A 21,301-nucleotide genomic window follows, 5' to 3' on the forward strand; every position below is an offset into this window, starting at 1 on the left:
ATTTTCCCATGCATTATTTTCTCTATGTCTGAACGTACTTGTTAATCTGTTCATATGCTTCATGGTTACATTTGTTATATCTTATGTCCGAACTATCTTGCGAGTACTTTCATAGTACTCACCTGGCTTGTTGATTTGGCCAGATGTTGACCAAGGCGATCTCTTGGATGAAGAGTTTGATAGTGCGTCCGACGCCTAGAGGAATCCCAATCAGTCCTGTGCGATCCCGGATATTGGTCACTTGTATTATATACGCTTCCGCCACCCGCAATAAGTCTCCTTGAGCCTCACTCCGACGCTCGAAGAGCTGTAGTTTTCAGGAGTCATATCACCCACTTCGCGGTGATATTTCCACCATCGTTGTTATCGTCAGTTAGTAGTTATGCCACCCTATCCGCCGTTATGCTTTATCGGCGTTCCTGTAATAAATTGTTGAGCGGTCTCCGCTCAACCTTGTATTATATTTAGTACTCCTGGTATTTTTCTTCTGTGACCAAGATATTGTCTACCAGTGAGAAGGGATTCTTCTTTACTGGTCCGTAAAAGGGATTGGTCTCTCAATAAATATTTTTATTGAAAAACCGGTCGTGACAAGCTTGGTATCAGAGCCAGGCTGACTGTAGGAAGCCACTAGGTGCGATCGCTAATCGGTTATTAGCGTCTTTTGTGCTTTTTCAGCATTTTGCAATTGTAGCTATTTTCTGTTGGTCATCATAAATATATGACTTGACTACTCAGAATTTTTGCCTACTTTTGTAGATGGCTGGCAGCGACTACGAGACTCGAGTGTTCACGAGCGTGCCCGAGGGGTTTGTCAAACTCCTCGTCTCCATCGCCAAGCTCGCGATCGGGCCAGCGACTCGTCCGGAGTTCACGCTTTACCAGCACAAGCTCAGTGACGACGTGTCTATGCACCAAGCCGTGGTGCAATTCAAGGGAGGATGTTCTGCAGCTCGCCACTTCCGTTTTGTGGGAAGGGCCATGCCTACAGAGAGGCATGCCATGCAGATGGCTGCCCGTGAGGCGATAGCTCGTCTTCGGGACATCCTTCCTATGATGAAGACTCGTCGCTACCGCTACCTCCCATGCCATGTGCCATATACTTGCCACTATGCATTCGCCTGCCATCGGGGAGAACAAGATGTAGCCATCGAGATGGTTGTGGAGTATCTCAAGGCTCTGGAGGAGTCTTTCGACAACCTCGTGGACGATCTTGTGGCTGCCCGCATGGACTTAGTCCGGGGCGGTCCTGCCAGCAGGAAGGATCTTCTCCACACGGCACCGCCTGTGACATTCGTCTCGTCTTCAGCCTCTTATGCACCGGCCGTTTTGGCCACTGCTCGCCGTCTGCCTACCACTGAGGAGTTCGACAGAGTCATCGCTCCTACTCCCGTCAGAGCTGCACCGCCTGCCGCACCCGCACTACCACCTGTCGCCCCCGCACCGTCACCACAGCACAGTGTTGCGCGCCAGGAGCCAGTTAGAGAGGAGGTGGAGGTTGATTCTCCTGCACCGCTGAGTCTTGCCCTTGGCAAGGGAAAGGACATCGTCACCATCTCCGACTGAGAGCGCCGAGTAGTCGCGCGTTACGTCTGCTTGTATGATGTGTTTTATCTGTACGCTAGTTTGTAGTAGTGTGTTCGCTGTTTTCCGGAGGAGTATGCTAGTCTAAATAACATGTCAGGAATGTGTACGCACATCCTGAGTGTTGTATCGTGTGTTTGCTTTTCGCGTGTAAGATATTTGCTAAGCAGTTCTTCTCCGTGCAAAATCATTTATGTTTTCTTGAAAACCTTGAGGTCTTTTAAGTTGTTGCCTTTGCAAGATTTTCCTTGTGCCACACAGTTCTTCTCATGAGTTTTGCAAAATAATACCCCAGACTCGAAAAATGTCTCGTCCGTGGACTCGCTCCATGCCCAAAGCCAGAAGAAATTTATGGGACACATACTAGCAACAACTTCACTCAGGGACAGTCCAGTCAACAAGACAGCGAAGCAGCCTTGTCTCAAGTATGCCGTCTCTTCGAACAAAGCCAGCAACAGCACCAAGAGATGATGAATCACGTCATCAATATGGGAAACCACCGTGAACCCTATCAACCACATTCCAAGTTATCTGAGTTACAGAAGACTCGCCCTTCAACTTTTGCTCACACTGATAGGCCGCTGGAAGCCGATGACTGGCTTCGTGATATCGAGAGGAAGCTGATTATTGCTCAGTGCTCAGATAATGAGAAGGTGCTTTATGCACCACACTACCTTACTGGAGCAGCTGCAGCATGGTGGGAGAACTTCTTACACATGCATCCTAGTGAACACAACATCACCTGGGAAGAATTCAAGGAAGGCTTTCGTGGGGCACACATCCCCAGGAGCATCATAAAGATCAAGAAGAAAGAATTTGACGATCTCAAGCAAAGAGGCATGTTAGTGACACAATACAATGGTCAGTTTACCCAGCTATCTCGTTATGCCTACGACGAGCACATGACAGAGAACAAGAAGATGGAAAAATTCCTGGACGGCCTGGCACCGGCACTAAGATGCCAACTAGTTGTACACACTTTCCCGGATTTTAAAACTCTGGTTGACAAGGCCATTACCTTGGAGAATGAACGCCGTAGTCTGGAAGACCTCCGTAAGCGAAAGAGGGACAAGACGACCCTTGCTCGCAACAACCGAAGCAAGACTGAGGTTCCAAGGACAGAACCAAGGAAATCCGCGACTACTGGTCCAAGGCCCGTCAGACAGTTTCATGACTGCGACAAGGAGTTCATGTACCGTCCAGGGGTCACCTGCTATGCTTGTGGTGAAGAAGGGCACTACGCTAAACAATGCCCAAAGCCAAGGAACTCGGCCCCCAAGCCAAACAATGGTGGGAATAATCCAGCCCCCAAGCGCAACAATTTCAATCCCAACAACAACCACAGGAAGGGTCACCTGAACCATGTGACCAGGGAAGAAGCGCAGAATGCCCCAGACATCGTGCTCGGTACGTTTCCTGTCAACACAGTACCTGCCACGGTTTTGTATGATTCTGGAGCTTCCCATTCGTTCGTTTCGAAGAATTTTGTTTTGCAACATGGTTTTCCGATACTCCCCTTGGGAAAATCTATGATCATCAAGTCTCCCGGAAATAAGCAAATCGCTCAGAGTTACTGCCAAGGAGTCATCATTGAGTTCGAAGGACTACAGTTCCAAGCAAATCTCATCGTGTTGGAAAATAAAGGACTGGATGTCATTTTAGGGATGGACTGGTTAACCTCCAACAAAGGATTCATTGACTGTTTCAATCGGACCGTGATTCTCACTCACCATCATGGCAAGACAATAAAGGTTACATCTCAAGAAAGGCCGCGGTCACGGCAACCAAAACTGAACAAAGTGGACATTTCAGAACTGAGAAAAGTTCCAGTGGTATGCGAGTTTCCTGACGTATTTCCTGAAGAACTGCCAGGCATGCCACCAGACCGAGAGATAGAATTCAGCATCGAACTAGCACCTGGCACCGCTCCCATCTATAAGAAACCTTATAGAATGGCACCCTCAGAATTGGTGGAGTTGAAGGAGCAGATAAAGGAATTATTGGACAAGGGATTTATTCGAGCCAGCTCCTCACCATGGGGTTCACCAGTATTGTTTGCCAAGAGAAAGGATGGGACACTGAGACTGTGTATAGACTATCGAGCTCTCAATATGGTCACCATCAAAAACAAATATCCAATGCCACGGATAAATGATTTGTTTGACCAGCTCGCACAAGCCAAGGTGTTCTCAAAAATTGATTTGAGATCGGGATATCATCAATTGAAAGTACGGACACAAGATATCCCTAAAACAGCATTCACCTCCAGATACGGATTATATGAATTCACAGTGATGCCTTTTGGGCTAACAAACGCCCCCGCATATTTCGTCCACCTCATGAACAAAGTGTTCATGAAATTCATGGACAAATTTGTTGTGGTGTTCATCGACGATATTCTGGTATATTCAAGGACACCAGAAGAGCATGCTGAGCATCTCAGAATTGTTTTGAGAGAATTAAGGAAACATCAGTTGTACGCCAAATTTAGCAAGTGTGAGTTTTGGCTAAGGCAAGTTGGTTTCCTAGGCCATATATTAAACCAAGAAGGCGTGGCCGTAGACCCCGAAAAAGTCAAAGCCATACTTGACTGGAAGCCACCCGCCAACGTGACAGATGTGCGGAGTTTCCTGGGAATGGCCGGATATTACAGAAGATTTATTGAGGGATTCTCCACTGTGGCAAAACCAATAACACAGTTGCTCAAGAAAGACAAGAAATTTGTATGGACGGAAGCATGCGAGAAAAGCTTCCAAGAGCTTAAGAAGAAGCTAACAACCGCACCGATATTAACCGTGCCAGACATACACAAGTGTTTTGAAGTATATTGTGACGCGTCCCGAAAAGGCCTCGGATGTGTACTAATGCAGGATGGCAAAGTTGTCGCGTATGCCTCCAGGCAGCTGCGAAAACATGAGGAAAATTACCCAACACATGACTTGGAGCTAGCAGCAGTCATACATGCACTCAAGGAGTGGAGGCACTTTCTGTTGGGAAATCGCTGTGAAATATATACGGACCATAAGAGCCTCAAATATATTTTCACACAACCAGAGCTAAATTTATGCCAACGACGCTGGTTGGAATTGGTCAAGGACTATGATGTCGGCATTCACTACCATCCAGGGAAAGAAAATGTAGTGGCTGATGCCCTTAGTCGAAACCGCAGCCCGGACAACGACGGTCCGCAAAACTTGAGGCCTGAGTTTCAGCAAGAGCTCGCTAGGCTCAACATGGTGTTAGTCTCTGAGGGCACCGTATCAAATCTGGAGATACAACCCACCCTAGTGGAACAAATTAAGAAGGCTCAACAGGGACATCCCAGCATCGGAGGTATAAAGAAGAAAATGAACCTTGGTAAGGCTTCAGAGTTCGTCACAGACAGTGAAGGGATATTATGGTACGGAGACAGGCTATGCGTACCTAACATTGAGGAACTCAAACAACAAATCCTAACCGAAAGCCACACCACTCCATACTCGATCCATCCTAGAGGAACGAAAATGTACAAAGACATTCAGGAAAGATTTTGGTGGCACGGTATGAAAAGGGTTATAGCCGCATTTATTGCTTGTTGCGATTCATGTCAGCGCATCAAGGCCGAGCATCAAAAGCCAGCAGGGCTACTCCAGCCAAACAGGATACCAGAGTGGAAATGGGATGAAATAGGAATGGACTTCATCGTCGGACTACCCCGATCACAACGCGGAAATGACGCCATATGGGTCATCACAGACCGACTAACCAATGTTGCTAATTTCATTCCCGTGAAGACTACCTACTCCACACAAAGACTGGCCAAACTTTATCTCTCCCGTATAGTTTGTCTGCATGGAGTCCCAAAGACTATAATATCCGACCGAGGCACACAATTTGTCTCCAAATTTTGGGATCACCTGCAACAAGCTCTGGGCACGCAACTAGCTTTCAGTACAGGATACCATCCTCAGACTGATGGACAAACGGAACATGTGAACCAAATCCTAGAGGATATGCTAAGAGCCTGTGTGCTCACCTATGGATCCAGTTGGGAAGAGAGTTTGTCGTATGCCGAGTTTGCTTACAACAACAGTTACCAAGCCAGCTTGCAAATGGCACCTTTTGAAGCATTGTACGGACGGAGGTGTCGTACCCCACTGAATTGGTCAGAAACAGGTGACAGTCGTATCTTCGGCCCAGACATGCTTAAAGAGGCCGAGGAGAAAGTTAAGCAGATCAGGGATAGACTCAAGACAGCGCAGAGCCGACAAAAGAGCTACTATGATCAGAAGCATCGTGAGGTTAGCTTTGAACCCAGTGATTCCGTATACCTACGAGTGTCTCCGATGAGGGGCCTGCAACGATTCAAAATTAAGGGAAAGCTAGCCCCGAGATTTATCGGACCATTTGGTATAAAGGCACGAAGAGGCACAGTGGCCTACCAACTAGACCTACCCAAAGAGCTGTCAGACGTCCATGACGTATTCCACGTCTCACAATTGAGAAAATGTGTAAGTGACCCGGAGAAGCATGTATCTCATGAAAGCATTGATGTACAACCAGACCTCACCTACAGAGAGAGGCCAATAAAGATACTGGAAGAGTCTGAATGGAGGACCCGTCAGAAAATGACAAAAAAATTCAGAGTTCAGTGGAGCAACCACACTGAGGATGAAGCTACATGGGAGAGGGAAGATTTTCTTCAGGCAGAATATCCATATCTATTCGAGGATCAGTTGAAATCTCGAGGACGAGATTTTTCCTAAGGGGGTAGGTGTTGTGACACCCAAATTTTCATTTGGATTTTTCAAAAATATTTACTTGACTTGAGGGAGGTGATTTAAAAATTTTCTTCAAAAGAACCCTCCCTTTCAAATATTTTTATTTATGGCAAGAATTCTATTTGGATTCACCCCAGGACTTGTTTTTGGTCTTGGAGGTTCTTGCTTTTTATCTTGGACTCGAGCCCAAATACTTTTCACTTGTGAAAAATGCCTTTTGGAAATTCCTTTGAAATTGCCTATGGCTTTTAAAATGATCCTCTCCCCCTTTCAACAATTCTCTCTTATCATGGCCTTAGTGCAAATCCACTCTCCTAAACTTTCCCTCACCTTTGGATCATGATTTATTTCAAATCCAGCAAGTTGGACCTCTCCATATAATTATTTCCTTTTATTTCTTATCAAAAACAATTTCTGCCTATTATCTTGATCCTTGGAGGTTTGCAAAGGAACTACCCTTTCTGTTTTGATTTTTGTCTCCAAACCTTTTTCCCTTCCTAGTCCTTTGAACCCTCAACCTAGATCAATGAAGATCCACTGGTCTCCAGTTCAAATTTTTCAAACTATACTTGCTGCAAGTTTGGACCAGATTTGCCAAATTTGATGAAATTCATTCAAATCCTTCTCCAAAAATTCTGAGTAAAATCAGGCAACCTCTGGGTGCATTGAGAGGTCACCTCACCAAGTCCCAGCTCCAGAAAAAAATTTCTTCTCACCAAATCATTTCGTCGAACACCTACTGGACACTGTTGCTGTCATTGTTCAGTTAAGTTCAGAGAACAGTTTTAGTGCACTGTCGTTTTCTTCAGTGTTCGTTGTCCATCTCGCCAGTGTCGCTGTGTCGCCTTGCTCCCCGTCCCCTCCCCCTTGTCTCTGCACCGCACGAGCGCCTGGATGCTTGCGGGCGTCAGCGACGAGCTGGAGGAGGTGCGCCGCCCAGTGACCGATGCCAGCGGCGGCTTTGCGGCCGCCAGCGAGAGGCACGGCGCAGACGGCGCCACCCAGCGCCGCCCAAGCCACCGGTGGTCGCCGCGTGGCCCTCCACTCCCCAGAACGCGCTGCCACTCTCGTCGTGAACCGCTGGGCGCGGAGCGCGCTCTCTGCCGCCGTCGTGCCCGTGAGGCCACCCCACCGTGGACCGCCGCCATTACGCCAAGACCGACCAAGCTTAGCAGGGGAACAGCACCAGTAACTCCCACTAATGCTGCCTGGCCACCGAAACCGCCTGCAATCCACCGCATCGCCGTAATTGCTCGTCGGAGATTCTCCGTTCACGGCCACCCCCTCGATCCGCCTATAAATAGAGGCCCCGAGCTCCAGCCAGTACCCACACCACCTCTACACTCCACCAAGACCCTGCCTAGCCACTGGAAGAGCCCCGAGGGAGTCTCCTTCCTCAACTCCGCCTGGCGCGACCAGCCACGGGATCCAGCTCGATTCGCTCCCGTGCGTGCACCTCTGCCTCCCATCTCTTGCCAGTAGCCCTATAGTGCATCCCTCCTTCTGACCCGCGCTTCAATTCGAGGTTTGCAGCACACCACCGGAGTTCCCCACCAGCGCCCGAGCCACCGTCCGCCGGAGAAAGTGTCGCCGTCGACGTGGTGCTCCCCGACGCCCAAGTCCACCACCCACCGACGCGGAAGGACACGCTGAAGCTCTTGGTACACTCCGATCTCTCTGTCTCGCCGTGGTTCGACACCGGCGACCACCGCAGTCTTCGGGCGCCGCTGAACCTTTTTAAACCTGACATGTGGGACCCCCCTGTCAGCCTCTATTCTCTTCTCCCTCGAACCGTTTTCTATTGGCGCCTTCAGGCAAATGCGTTTTCCCTTTGAGCTTGCGCGTTTCTTTTCGAAGCGTTTTCTGTTTTCTCAGTTAAACCCCTGGAACTTTTCTGTTTTATTACAGATGAGTCCCTGGACAGAAACCCTTATAACTTTTTAATAAAAAGTGATTTTTGAGTGATTCTTTTTCTGACAATCTTATAATTTTGTCTAGTTTTTTATAGGATTTATTTGGAAAAAATTTGGGAAAAATTTTTATGCACGCGTTGGTTTTCACGTTAGCTCTCGTTTTCGTTATGCCGTAGGTTCCGGAAGAGGTGACGGAGCCGCGAACTTCGACGAGCTAGACTCCGACTTCTCCGAACCAGGCAAGCATGTTTGAACCTTTGATATGACGGGTGTTTCACATGTTTGCTTGAATGGTTTGTGCATGGCATATGAGTATCGGTGAGCATCTCGTTGCGTGTGAGGCAACTATCCGTGTGTTCCAAAGTTGCGATGATCTCTGGTGAGAGATGGCCTAATCATGTGGTGACATGAAGGGCAGCAAGGTGGTACTGTTGTAGCATACCCGCCTTGCGTCATCCGACAAATTCCTACGTTAACGTGGACGGAGTCACGTTATCGTTCTTTCCCCTTCCGTGCTACCACATGTCTTTTTGCTAGGATGCGGTTTAGTAAGTTGGTAACCTCTTTCCGTGTACACACCAAACAGAGGGGCCGGGATGATGGTTCCATGGCCCTGGATTAAAGCCAGTCATCCGGTCAGGGGGCATGGGTGTTTCCGGTTGGGACCGAGAGGGGGGCACCCCTTAGAGCGCGCGTATAGAAATTTGATCCCATGCTACGCGAGGTTGTAGCCTCCCCGTCTCAAGGTTTTTCTTGAACGTTGCCGAGGGTGATTCCTGGCTTCGGGAATGTTGAATGGGTGTGTACTGGTTAGATGTGTTTCTTCCAAAACACCGTAAACGGAACTAGTCCCCGTGACTACTGAAATCCGTTGGCTGTGGTTAAAGTACAAACTCTGCAGAGTCAAATCCTTCCAAGTTATCGTATCCATGATCAAGTATAGTGATCAGTATATCCATATCTATCCTCGTGGAAAATTTATCCCCGGTGAACAAGCTCAAGTGGTAAACCCAGTTTAATTGTTATTCCTGTGGATGGACTAACCCTGTTATTTATCTCATGACGGATTATTCTCTTGACATGATTTAAATTTATGAGCTACTAAGTTATGTATATAAGCCCTTTATGCGATGTCGCTCAGACGTCCGACTGTGGCACGCACTGTCTTTTATTTCTGTTATAAGCCCTTTACGTGGTGTCGCCCTGACGCCCGACTGCGGCATTATTATTCTTGCAGTTTCCCCTCGAGGAATCATTCAGACCCTCATTTGGCACCATTATTATTCTTGCAGTTTCCGCTCGAGGAGTCATTCAGACCCTCGTTTGGCACCATTATTATTCTTGCAGTTTCCGCTCGAGGAGTCATTCAGACCCTCGTTTGGCACCATTATTATTCTTGCAGTTTCCGCTCGAGGAGTCATTCAGACCCTCGTTTGGCACCCAGTATTTAATTTGGGATTTCGGGAGGACTACCGCCCGACTTCCCTGTTATTTTCCCATGCATTATTTTCTCTATGTCTGCACGTACTTGTTAATCTGTTCATATGCTTCATGGTTACATTTGTTATATCTTATGTCCGAACTGTCTTGCGAGTCCTTTCATAGTACTCACCTGGCTTGTTGATTTGGCCAGATGTTGACCAAGGCGATCTCTTGGATGAAGAGTTTGATAGTGCGTCCGACGCCTAGAGGAATCCCAGTCAGTCCTGTGCGATCCCGGATATTGGTCACTTGTATTATATACGCTTCCGCCACCCGCAATAAGTCTCCTCGAGCCTCACTCCGACGCTCGAAGAGCTGTAGTTTTCAGGAGTCATATCACCCACTTCGCGGTGATATTTCCACCATCGTTGTTATCGTGAGTTAGTAGTTATGCCACCCTATCCGCCGTTCATGTAATAAATTGTTGAGCGGTCTCCGCTCAACCTTGTATTATATTCAGTACTCCTGGTATTTTTCTTCTGTGACCAAGATATTTCTACCAGTGAGAAGGGATTCTTCTTTACTGGTGCGTAAAAGGGATTGGTCTCTCAATAAATATTTTTATTGAAAAACCGGTCGTGACATCTCCTCAATAAATAGTGTTGGTACCCTAGCTAATAACAACATATATCAACATTGGTCCTAGTTGCAGCTTCACAGGACCACTTATGCGACACACGGAGCACAGCCTGAGTGCATGGTTTTTTTTCGTGTGTCTGTGTCTGGATAAATGTCTTAAGGATGTGTTTCCGCAATCAACGCACGAACGTGGTTCCGCGTAAAACACAAGCATGCCTCACTCGACATCCCGACCGTGCCTGTGCTGGTAATATAGTCAACGGATGCATTTGGAACACAAAGAGACACGAAGGTGAGTCTGGATAATTACATGACATGCGTTTGTGGGCTTGACAACCGTGCCTGTGACCTGAAACACTGACACGCGTAAAGGACAGTGATGCTACTAAACATATAAAGTTGCCTTCATGCATTTGTGGGCTTGACAACCGTGCCTGTGACCTGAAACACTGACACCCAGAAAGTCGTCGTCATGCATTTGAGTTAAAATAATACAACAAAAACAATTCTAACAAGGACAGTCGCCCGAATCTATTAGGTTTCCGAAATAAACGCACAAACGTGACTCCAAGTAAGAACAAACTATGCCTCCGAGGGCTTGACGTGCATGCCTCTCCTTTTGACCGAGCCCACCGACTCATTCGGAATACAATCAGAAAACCTTTGTGCGTGACTCTATATAATAGCACACCATGCCTTTGAGGGCTGTATGCCCGTGCTTGTGACCCTTGACACTGAAACACAGACAGCCACGAACGTCGATGCCTTTATCAAGAAAGAAGCGTGACACAATTCAGTATGGAACCATGTCTGTATGGACTGCACGTCCGTGCTCTTAAATACAAGGAAATAAGCTTTTAAAAACAGCATCTCTCTTATAGGCCAATCCGTGCCTCGCAGAGTAAACGTCCGTGGCTGTGCATAAGACAAAGGTTCATCTCCGTGGGCTAAACGCCCGTGCATCTTCGTCCGATAGAGACACAGGCTAGCGTGACTATGTAATACCACCGACCATGCCCTTGAGCGCTTCATGCCCGTGCCTATGACCCGAAACACTGAATCAAGGATGAGGCGGCTATCGCGGGTTTCCGCTATAAACGCACGAACGTGACCCCACGTAAAAAGCAAGCATGCATGTCTGGGCCGTCATACCGTGCCTCTCCTGGTGATAGAGTCAACGGAATCATTTTGAATGGATCCCTCCACTCTTCTCCCCTTCCCTCCCGTCCCCAGTTATGTTTCGACGGGTGTCTCCACCTACTCGGGTGTGAACTCCACGTGGCGCCGCCACGGAAACCCAAGGGTCCGACGGACGTCTCATCCGGTGACGCCGCTCTGGCTCGTCGCCCGAGGCCAGGCTCCGGCTATTTACGGCGGACGGACGGAGTTTCAAAACCCTAGCCACACACTCTTCCATCCTCTGCCCGCCGCCAGGCCATTCATTCCTCTTGCTGCTCTCTATCCTGACCCTCTCCGCCATGGCTGGTCAGGAGGAGACTACTACGGAACCCAGTGTCCAGACACTGCAGGAGATCTAGGCTGACGATGGTTCCTCATCTGTAAGTTCACTGTGCTTCCGCTTCATTCATTTTTTCTTTCCTTCGGCTACTTGGTTTAGTTGTGAAACGTGAATAAGCCAGACGGAGTCTCGAAACCCGAGCCACATCCCCTTCGTCCTTTCGTCTGCCTCCAGGCCATCCACTCCTCTTGATGTTCTCTATCCTGACACTCTGAGCCACGGCTGTGCAGAAGGAGACTCCTCCAGAGCGCCATGTCCAGTCGCAGGAGAAGATCTCGGCTGGCGAGGATTCCTCATTTGTGAGTTCGCTCTGCTTCGGCTTCATTCGTTTTTTCTTTCTTTCGCCTACTTGATTTAGTTGTGAAACATGGATCATTGTGGTGAGCTTCATCCTAATGTTGATGAGGGTGCGTCCTGCCATCAATCTGACATCTTCTCCTTTGACCGGCTGAAGAACTTGTTCAATACCGTGGAAGACTTCGTGAAGATATCCACGAAGTTGGACGAAGAGAACAAAGCAATCATTGCACATTTGATGGATGAGAAGGCGCAGCTCGAACTTCAGCGTGATAAGCTGAAGCTGGAATCATACGTTATGAAGAAACAGATCGAGGAACTTCGCGCCGAGCAACCAAAAAAGAAGTCTCGCCGGACTAAGTAGACAGCAGTGACCCTGATCCTCGTATCTGAAGCTGTTAAGTAGTGCACTAAAAGTTTCTTATTTTGTCTTCCGTTACCTCGTGCCGTCAGTAACTTTGATAACAAGTGTGTTTTAGTTTCCTAGGTCACGTTCATTCCAAGTTTATGGGTACAGATGAACATTAACGTAATGGCCAGTTTTAGGGACGCTTTTTTTAAAAGCACGGACATGAAGTCTCTGCAGCCAAAGTTTTTGAACCAACTAGAGTCATGTCTTGTGCACACATGAAGGCGTGGACATTCCTGCCTTTCTTTGTTTCAGTGTTTCGGGTCACAGGAAGGCATACTCGATGGTATTACATAGAGTCACGCTAGCCTGTGACTCTATCAGACGGAGACGCACGGGCGTTTAGTGTTAAGGGTCACAGGCACGAGCATAAAACGCTCAAAGGCATGGTCGGTGGTATTACGGACACGAACTCTTGTTAATAAAAGTTCACAAGATATGAACTCTCTACGGACACAATTGCGTACTGAGTTGGGTCACGCTTTTTTCTTGATGTTACGTATATTATTCGATAGAAGCGTGGAGGTTTGTCGTTGTATGTGTCACATTGTTAAGGTTCACAGGCACGGGCGTACAGTCCTCAAAGGCATGGTATTGTATTATATAGATTCACGCTCGCCTGTCTTTGTGTTCTGAATGATTCCGTCCACTCGATTAGATGAAGAAGCACGGTCGTTAAGCCCAGAAAGGCAAAGCTTTGTCTTACGCACAGCCACATTCGTTCTTTAATTGCGGAGACCCAGTGGAATTGGTTCAGATGAGAACACCCACTGTTTACTCAGTGACGCACGGAATGGCTTATTCGAGAGACGCTGGTCTGGTATATTGCTGGCACGGTTGTGAGTCCCAGAAAGTCACGGCGTGCCATTGTGTAGAATCACGTTAGTTTGTCTACGTGTTCCAAATGAATCTGTTGAACTGTCCGCGAGCACAGGCACCGCCATGAAGCCCAGACAGGCATGGTTATGCTTTACATGGGATCACGTTCGTGTGTTTATAGCGGAAACCCGCGGCAACCGCCTCATCCTTGATTCAGTGTTTCGGGTCACAGGCACGGGCATGAAGCGCTCAAAGGCATGGTCGGTGGTATTACATAGAGTCACGCTAGCTTGTGACTCTATCAAACGAAGATGCACGGGCGTTTAGCCCACGGAGATGAACCTTTGTCTTGCGCACAGCCATGGACGTTTACTCTGCGAGCCACGGATTGGCCTATAAGAGAGACGTTGTTTTTAAAAGCTTATTTCCTTGTATTTAAGAGCACAGACGTGCAGTCCATACAGACACCGTTCCGTACTGAATTGTGTCACGCTTCTTTCTTGATAAAAGCGTTGACGTTCATGGATGTCTGTGTTTCGGTGTCAAGGTTCACAAGCACGGGCATACATCCCACAAAGGCATGGCGTGCTATTATATAGAGTCACGCACAAGGGTTTTCTGATTGTATTCCGAATGAGTCGGCGGGCTCGGTCAAAAGGAGAGGCATGGACATCAAGCCCTCGGAGGCATAGTTTGTTCTTACTCGGAGTCACGTTTGTGCGTTTATTACGGAAACCTAATAGATTCGGGCGACTGTCCTTGTTAGAATTGTTTTCGTTGCATGACGTTCGTGCCTTTATTGGGGAAACCCAACTGTTCGACGGGCGTCTCCTCAGATTCGGCTGTGAACGCCACATGCCGTTGCTCCGGAAACCCAGTGGTCCAACGGGCGTCTCCTCAATAAATAGTATTGGTACCCTAGCTAATAACAACATATATCAACGTTGGTCCTAGTTGTAGCTTCACAGGACCACTTATGCCACACATGGAGCACAGCCTCGGTGCATGGTTTTTTTTCGTGTGTCTGTGTCTGGATAAATGTCTTAAGGATGTGTTTCCGCAATCAACGCACGAACGTGGCTGCGCGTAAAACACAAGCATGCCTCCCTCGACATCCCGACCGTGCCTGTGCTGGTAAATAGTCAACGGATGCATTTGGAACACAAAGAGACACGAAGGTGACTCTAGATAATTACATGACATGCGTCTGTGGGCTTGACAACCGTGCCTGTGACCTGAAACACTGACACGCGTAAAGGCCAGTGACGCTACTAAACATATAAAGTCGCCTTCATGCTTTTGTGGGCTTGACAACCGTGCCTGTGACCTGAAACACGGACACACAGAAAGTTGTCTTCATGTCTTAAGGAAAGGCAAATTAGTTCAGCCGAACATTTTGCATCAGCCGAACTGGCTAGACCCTTTACCTGGTTCGAATCCCCGTGAGGCAGTTGGAAATGCCAATTTTTTTCTATGGGTACCGACACGTGGGGTCCCCTTGTCATCCACACAAACGCGCCACCACATGTCATTTGGCTAAGTGCACCTAGTACTCCACATCATTTTCAACTTCTTCGTCCCCTTCTCGACAAGCGCTGCCGCCGCCAGCTCCCGACGACGCATCTCTTCGCCGCCGGATCTGCGCGGCCGCCGCTAGCTCTGGCAAGTAGGTGAGATCTCCCCTCACCCCCTCGCGAATCTTCTTCCCTTCCCAAACCACATGCGTCTCCCTCCGGGCGCGGATCTGATCCAGAAATTTTATTTGATACATGCGGTAGAAGATTTGTTGATGGATATGTTTCGATGTCAAATGAACTTGGTATGTTAGCTCTTCTTTCCAAGTACTTGCCGTGTATTACCGTACCTATCTATCTATATATATCTAGGTTCAGTAAATGGGCCATGTATCGCCGTGTAATGAACTTGTTATGTTTGGGGCTTGTTTTGCTGTTGCCCCAGCAGTTATTTGAGACTTCCTTCAACTTGAAACTGTCTTGACTTGTTGTTGGATGCTTGGTGTTGTTGCTTTATTTGGGACTTCCATCAATCCTATGGATGAGAAGGCGAAGGCGAAGCTCGACCTTCAGTACGACAAGCTCAAGCTGGACACATACGTTATGACAAGCTCAAGCTAGAAACAGGCACGGGCATGAAGCGCTCAAAGGCATGGTCGGTAGTATTATTACATAGAATCATGCTAGCCCGTGACTCTATCAGACGGAGATGCACAGGCGTTTGGCCCACAGAGCTGAACCTTTGTCTTACGCAAAGGCATCGTGTGGTATTATATAGAGTCATGTTCGCTTGTGTCTGTTTTCCGAATGATTCCGTCGACTCGTTTAGACGAGAGGCACGGCTGAGAAGCCCATCGAGGCATACTTTAGTATTAGAGAGAGTCACGTTCATGCATTTATTGCGCAAACCGAACAGAATTGGGTTCTGATATGAACACTCGCTATTTACTTTGTGAGGCAATGAGTGGCAGATTAGCGAGACGCTGTTTTTGAAGCACTCAAAAGGCATGGTCGATGGTATTACATAGGCTCACGAAGATGGACAGGAATTTAGCCCACAGAGCTGAACCTTTCTCTTACGCACAGCCACAGGCGTTTTCTCTGTGAGGCACGGAATGGCCTATGCGAGGGGCGCTGTTTTTAAAATATTATTTCCTTGTATTTAAAAGCACAGACGTGAACTCCCTACGGACACGGTTTCGTATTGAGTTGCGTCATCCTTCTTTCTTGATGTTACGTATATTATTCGATATAAAAGGCGTAGACGTTCGTGGCTATCTATATTTCCTTGTATTTAAAAGATAGTGATGGCACGCTTTTAAACAAAGCACAAGAACAGTGGTTCCACGACAAGCACGTCTCAATTTGCAGAAACAGCACTGTCGTGATTCTACAGGACGCTATGTTCTAGGCTGTGCACCATGTTTCCACCCAAACGTTCACCACAGGGTCATGGACATACACAGAGGAAGTGCCGTGCTGTGATAACAGACGCACAGTCTTACAGGTACAAGAGGCACGAGGAGGCATGTAGATTAACATCACCACAAATGAAAGAGATTATACATGCGCACGCATATAGAGAGATGCATAAAAAGTGGACTACAAGAGATAAACTAAGTTGATAGTACTAAATGACCGATGGTATTAGTTAATAATGGAAATTAACGACAGGCATACAATATTAGAGTCAAATTTATAGTAGAGCACACACAGTAAATAGAAGTCCTGATCATGATAGATCGACTGGGTCACTGGAAACTCAAAAGTAGTAGTAGCTAGCATAAATATATAGAGCTTGCCTCCAAGCATGTGGGATGTGGCTTGCAGCAAATGAACGGAGAGCCAAGGCAAGGACCTAATCAAGGCGCACGGGCTTGTGCCCTTGATGGTCCAGAGGTTGGACGAGAAGTGGGGGCGGCGTCGGCGAGGTGGATGTGCTCCTGAATGAGCTTCGCCAAAGTTTGCCTGTGGTCGAAGTAGGCCGCCATGGTCGACTCGTGGACGGCGCTGCAGGTGTCCTCGTAAACAATCTGTCCGTAGATCTGGCTGAAGTTGTCGATGTCATCATGCATGATGAGGCGCTGCGCGGCGAGAGCGACCTCCAGGTGTTCCTCCGGCGGCGTGCCGACCGGGAGCTGCAGGGCCATCAGCGCGCGAAAGAGATCGTTCCCATGGAGGCCGGCGAGCCGGGTCGCGGAAGCCGAGGCGGAGGCTCGGCCTTTACGGAGGCGACGCATGGAATGGAGGCGAGCAGTCAGGTCCTTCACCTTGCTGTTGGCGAAGCTGAACTTGTGAATGAAGTCTTGCAGTGCACCCTAGAACCAGGCGGCGAACCTGGCGTCGAAGAAGGAACCCGCCGTGGCGGACATCAGCAGCCCCTGGAGGCGCTGCAACGCGTTGGGCTGCGGGTTGCTCTCCCTGACCACCTCGATAAGACGTACGGTGGTCACTTGAATCACCTCCATGGCCGATCTCTCACCGTCTTGCTCTTGCTCTGATAGCCAGATAGTTGGATCAGAGTAGAAGAAGATGGATGGTGACGCTTTTAAGCAAAGCACAAGCACAACGGTTCCACGATAGGCACGTCTCGATTTGCAGAAACAGCACTGTCATGGTTCTATACTGTGCAGCGTGTTTCCACCCAAAACGTTCACCACAGAGTCACGGACATGCACAAAGGAAGTGTCGTGCAGTGACAACAGATGCACAGTCTTACAGGTACAAGAGGCACGCCTGCCTCTGTATTGTAAAATACTTCAGCTAACGAGTTATTTGGAGAGGCACGGCCGTCGCATCACACGTGACTGCGTGTTCCAGATGATTTTAGTCGCTCGCTCTATTCACAAAAGGAAATCCAAACATACAGACGGTGCACAAAAACATGAAAACTTGATAGTTTTTTTAGCTTATGAGTTGCTTCACGGCTGAAGAGCACAAAAACAAGTTCCTGACAACCTTACAGACAATGGATAAAGTACAAGCTCAAAGTCCAAACTGGAAAGCATGCAACAACAGCTATCTCTGACAGCCGGATAACCGTTTTCAACATCCACAGGTCAATGGATCCGGAAAATCCATGATTGGACACTGGTTTTTCCAGATGTGTACTTTTAAATCCAAGTTCATATGCCTACAATACCCTGACAATATAAGACGAGCACGTCTAGAAGCCTTGTTGCCCCATTGAAGCACCTCTTCTTGATGTTCATAAAATCCTTCAGTGATGTTGTCTGGGGGGGAGAGAAACTTAAGCCTCATATTCTCTAACTCCTTTGCGTTCCAAACAAAGAACGTTGCAAATTCAATGTTTTTGTTGCAGTGTACATATTTTTCCAGCGTTACTGTCTTCAGGCGAATGTCATGCTGTTTGAGAAACACCCGGTGCTTGTGGCGCCACTTATTTGTTACACCTTCCTCGCGGCATACTCCTCCCTGAAAATGCATGAAGAGTGAGAATACTCGAGGACTACAAAGGGAGATAGACGCCTCGAATATAGTACGCTATGCATTGTATGTGCTTTCAATGTGTCTGGAAATCGTTACCTCGATAAACAGGTTCTCTAGGCTAGGAAAGTATCGCATCAAGGCAACAACCTTGTTCAGATTTAATGACATGTGGATAAGCAGGGTCTTCACAGATTGAACTGCCATTGATAGGCTTACTACAGACAAAGCCTGCGACAAGAACATATCATAAAATTAGTTGGATAAAAGGTCGCGTGACATGAAACTTCGGCACTGCAAGGAATGCAAGTAAAGAGTATAGTGCAAAAGGTGAGTACCTCGATAACTGTAGAGCCAAAAACAATCTTGGATTCAGGAAATCCTTCATAAAAATTACCCAAACACTCAAGCTTAGGTGCAGAAAAGACAGTTATCTGCAAGTGCCGGCTCTGAATATCATGAATCAATCGTTTAAGTGAGGGCGCATCCTCAACAACGAGTTCACCATTCTGACAAAGGATACAGATGACTTCAACTTTGCCTGAGTTTATTATGATGCAGTGGTCCAAGTTATTGCAAACAAGCAGGAGCCACTCGAGGGTAGGGCAACCATGGCTGATTATGCTTTGAAGTGAGACGTCTGATATATCAACTTCCAACAACGAAAGCCTCTTGAGGAGTGGAAGTTTAAATGATCGTGCATACTTATCAGGTATCTGGCAAAGAGCAAATGTGACAATGTGTAGTGAGGAGGAAAACAACAGTGTGGAAGTCAGCGGTGAGGGCGCGGACGAAGAGATTTCGTGTGGTAGTGTGATAGTTTTTCCCACAAAACCTGGAAACATGTAATAGAACTCGAGAACCTGGAGATTCTTCAGTCTTGGGGATCGAAGCCTGGCATCAACAGTAGAGGGTCTGCAGTGGAGGTAACACGCCGGAATGCAGAGACGATGAACTGTGCCCCCATGACCGGAGAGGATGGCTTCCGGAAGGAACGAACCATCAATGTCAGGTTGAAAACTACACCGAGTTCCAAAATATCTAATGTGAATGACATCCTTACTGGGGAGCATGGACAGTACGTCGATAAGAACTGTTTCTAGGGGCTTAAAAAGACGACCGACAGGGATCTCACTGCAGTCGAGATTCAGAGGAGTGGTGCGCCATAAAGGACGCCACCGACGTGCGAGGATTTGAGTGCGAACGCCTTCCTTAGTGGACAGACGGGAGATCACCTCACCGAGAATGGCGTCCGGGAAGTCGCTGATGCGGTCCGGACCAGACTGCTTTTCTTGATCCTTGGATCCAGTAGGCGCACCCTCGCCGCTTCCAGCCGCTACCGCCAAACCACCAGAGGAAGGTGTCGCCGGTAGCGCGAGCCTCGCCCTCTTGGTGCTCGGGGCACCGGAGTAGACCTCCATCTCCGTCTCCATTGCTGGGATCGCGCCGCCTGCGAGCGCCGCTATATGTGGCGTGGACCTGGACAGACGATGGATCTGGAGAAATGGACTAGCCTGTCAATCCATGAAACGACTTAAATACCCACGACGAGGAGCGGAGGGGTCCATATTAATTACTTCTTCTATTTTTCTTTCTGACAGGAGGGCCCGGGTTAAGTACTACTTGTAGCAAGTCAATGGTAGATGGGTGCTTGAAACATTAAATAAAACCATGACTTTCAAGGTACGAAATGCACTGTTGCACACGCAGACCAGGCAAGGGCGTGCCCCTCAGTGCTCTAATTATTTACGGCACACATTCACTAGAAGAATCTGTTCGACGCCGGAAGCACGGTAACTCGGTAGGAAAGAGAGGCACGCACGTGATGCCCACGAAGGCATGGGCTAGCACTCTGTGCAGCCACGGTTATGTACGTTTGTGACTCTCTGTGTTTCAGTCATTAGGGTCACAGGCACAGGCGTCAAATCCACAAAGGCATCGTGTGGTATTATATAGAGTCATGCTCGCTTGTGTTTGGGTTCCGAATGATTCAGACGACTCGTTCAGATGGAGAGGCACGGACGAGAAGCCCATGGTGGCATACTTTAGTATTAGACAGGGTCACAGTCATGCGTTTATTGCACATGGTCGATGGTATTACATAGAGTCATGCTCGCCTGTGAGATTCGACCAGACGGTGATGCACGACCGTCTAGCCCATGGAACTAAACCTTTGTCTTACGCACAGCCACGGGAATTTACCCTATGAGGCACGGAATTGCCTATATGAGAGACGCTAATTCTAAAAGCTCATTTCCTTGTATTTAAAAGCATTTACATTAAGTCCATACAGACACGGTTCAGTACCGAGTTGCGTCACGCTTCTTTCTTGATAAAGCCGTTGACGTTCGTGGCTATCTGTGTTTCGGTGTCAAGGGTCACAAGCACGGGCATACATCCCTCGAAGGCATGGCGTGCTATTATATAGAGTCACGCACAAAGGCTTTCTGATTTTGTTCCGAATGAGTCGGTGGACTCGGTCAAAAGGAGAGGCACGGACGTCCAGCCCACGGTGGCATGGTTCGTTCCTACCCGGAGTCACATTTGTGCGTTTATTACGAAAACCTAGTAGAATTGGGTGACTGTCCTTGTTACAATTGTTTTAGTTGTAAGATTTTTAACTCAAATGCACGAAAGGCGACTTTGTATGTTTGGTAGCGTCACGATCCTTTACGCACGAAGACGACTTTTTGTGTGTCAGTGTTTCAGATCACAGGCACGGTTGTCAAACTCACAAACGCATGACGTGTAATTATCCAGAGTCACCTTGGTGTCTCTTTGTGTTCCAAATGCATCCGTTGACTATATTACCAGGACAGGCACCGTCGGGATGGCGATGGAGGCATGCTTGTGTTTTGTGCGGAGCCACGTTCATGCGTTGATTACGGAAATGCAACGTTTCGATGGGTGTCTCCACGTATTCGGGTGTGAACGCCATGTGGTGACGCCACGGAAACCCAAGGGTCCGACGGACGTCT

Source organism: Triticum aestivum, chromosome 4D, assembly GCF_018294505.1.
Source record: "Triticum aestivum cultivar Chinese Spring chromosome 4D, IWGSC CS RefSeq v2.1, whole genome shotgun sequence".
In the NCBI taxonomy this organism is placed as follows: domain Eukaryota; kingdom Viridiplantae; phylum Streptophyta; class Magnoliopsida; order Poales; family Poaceae; genus Triticum; species Triticum aestivum.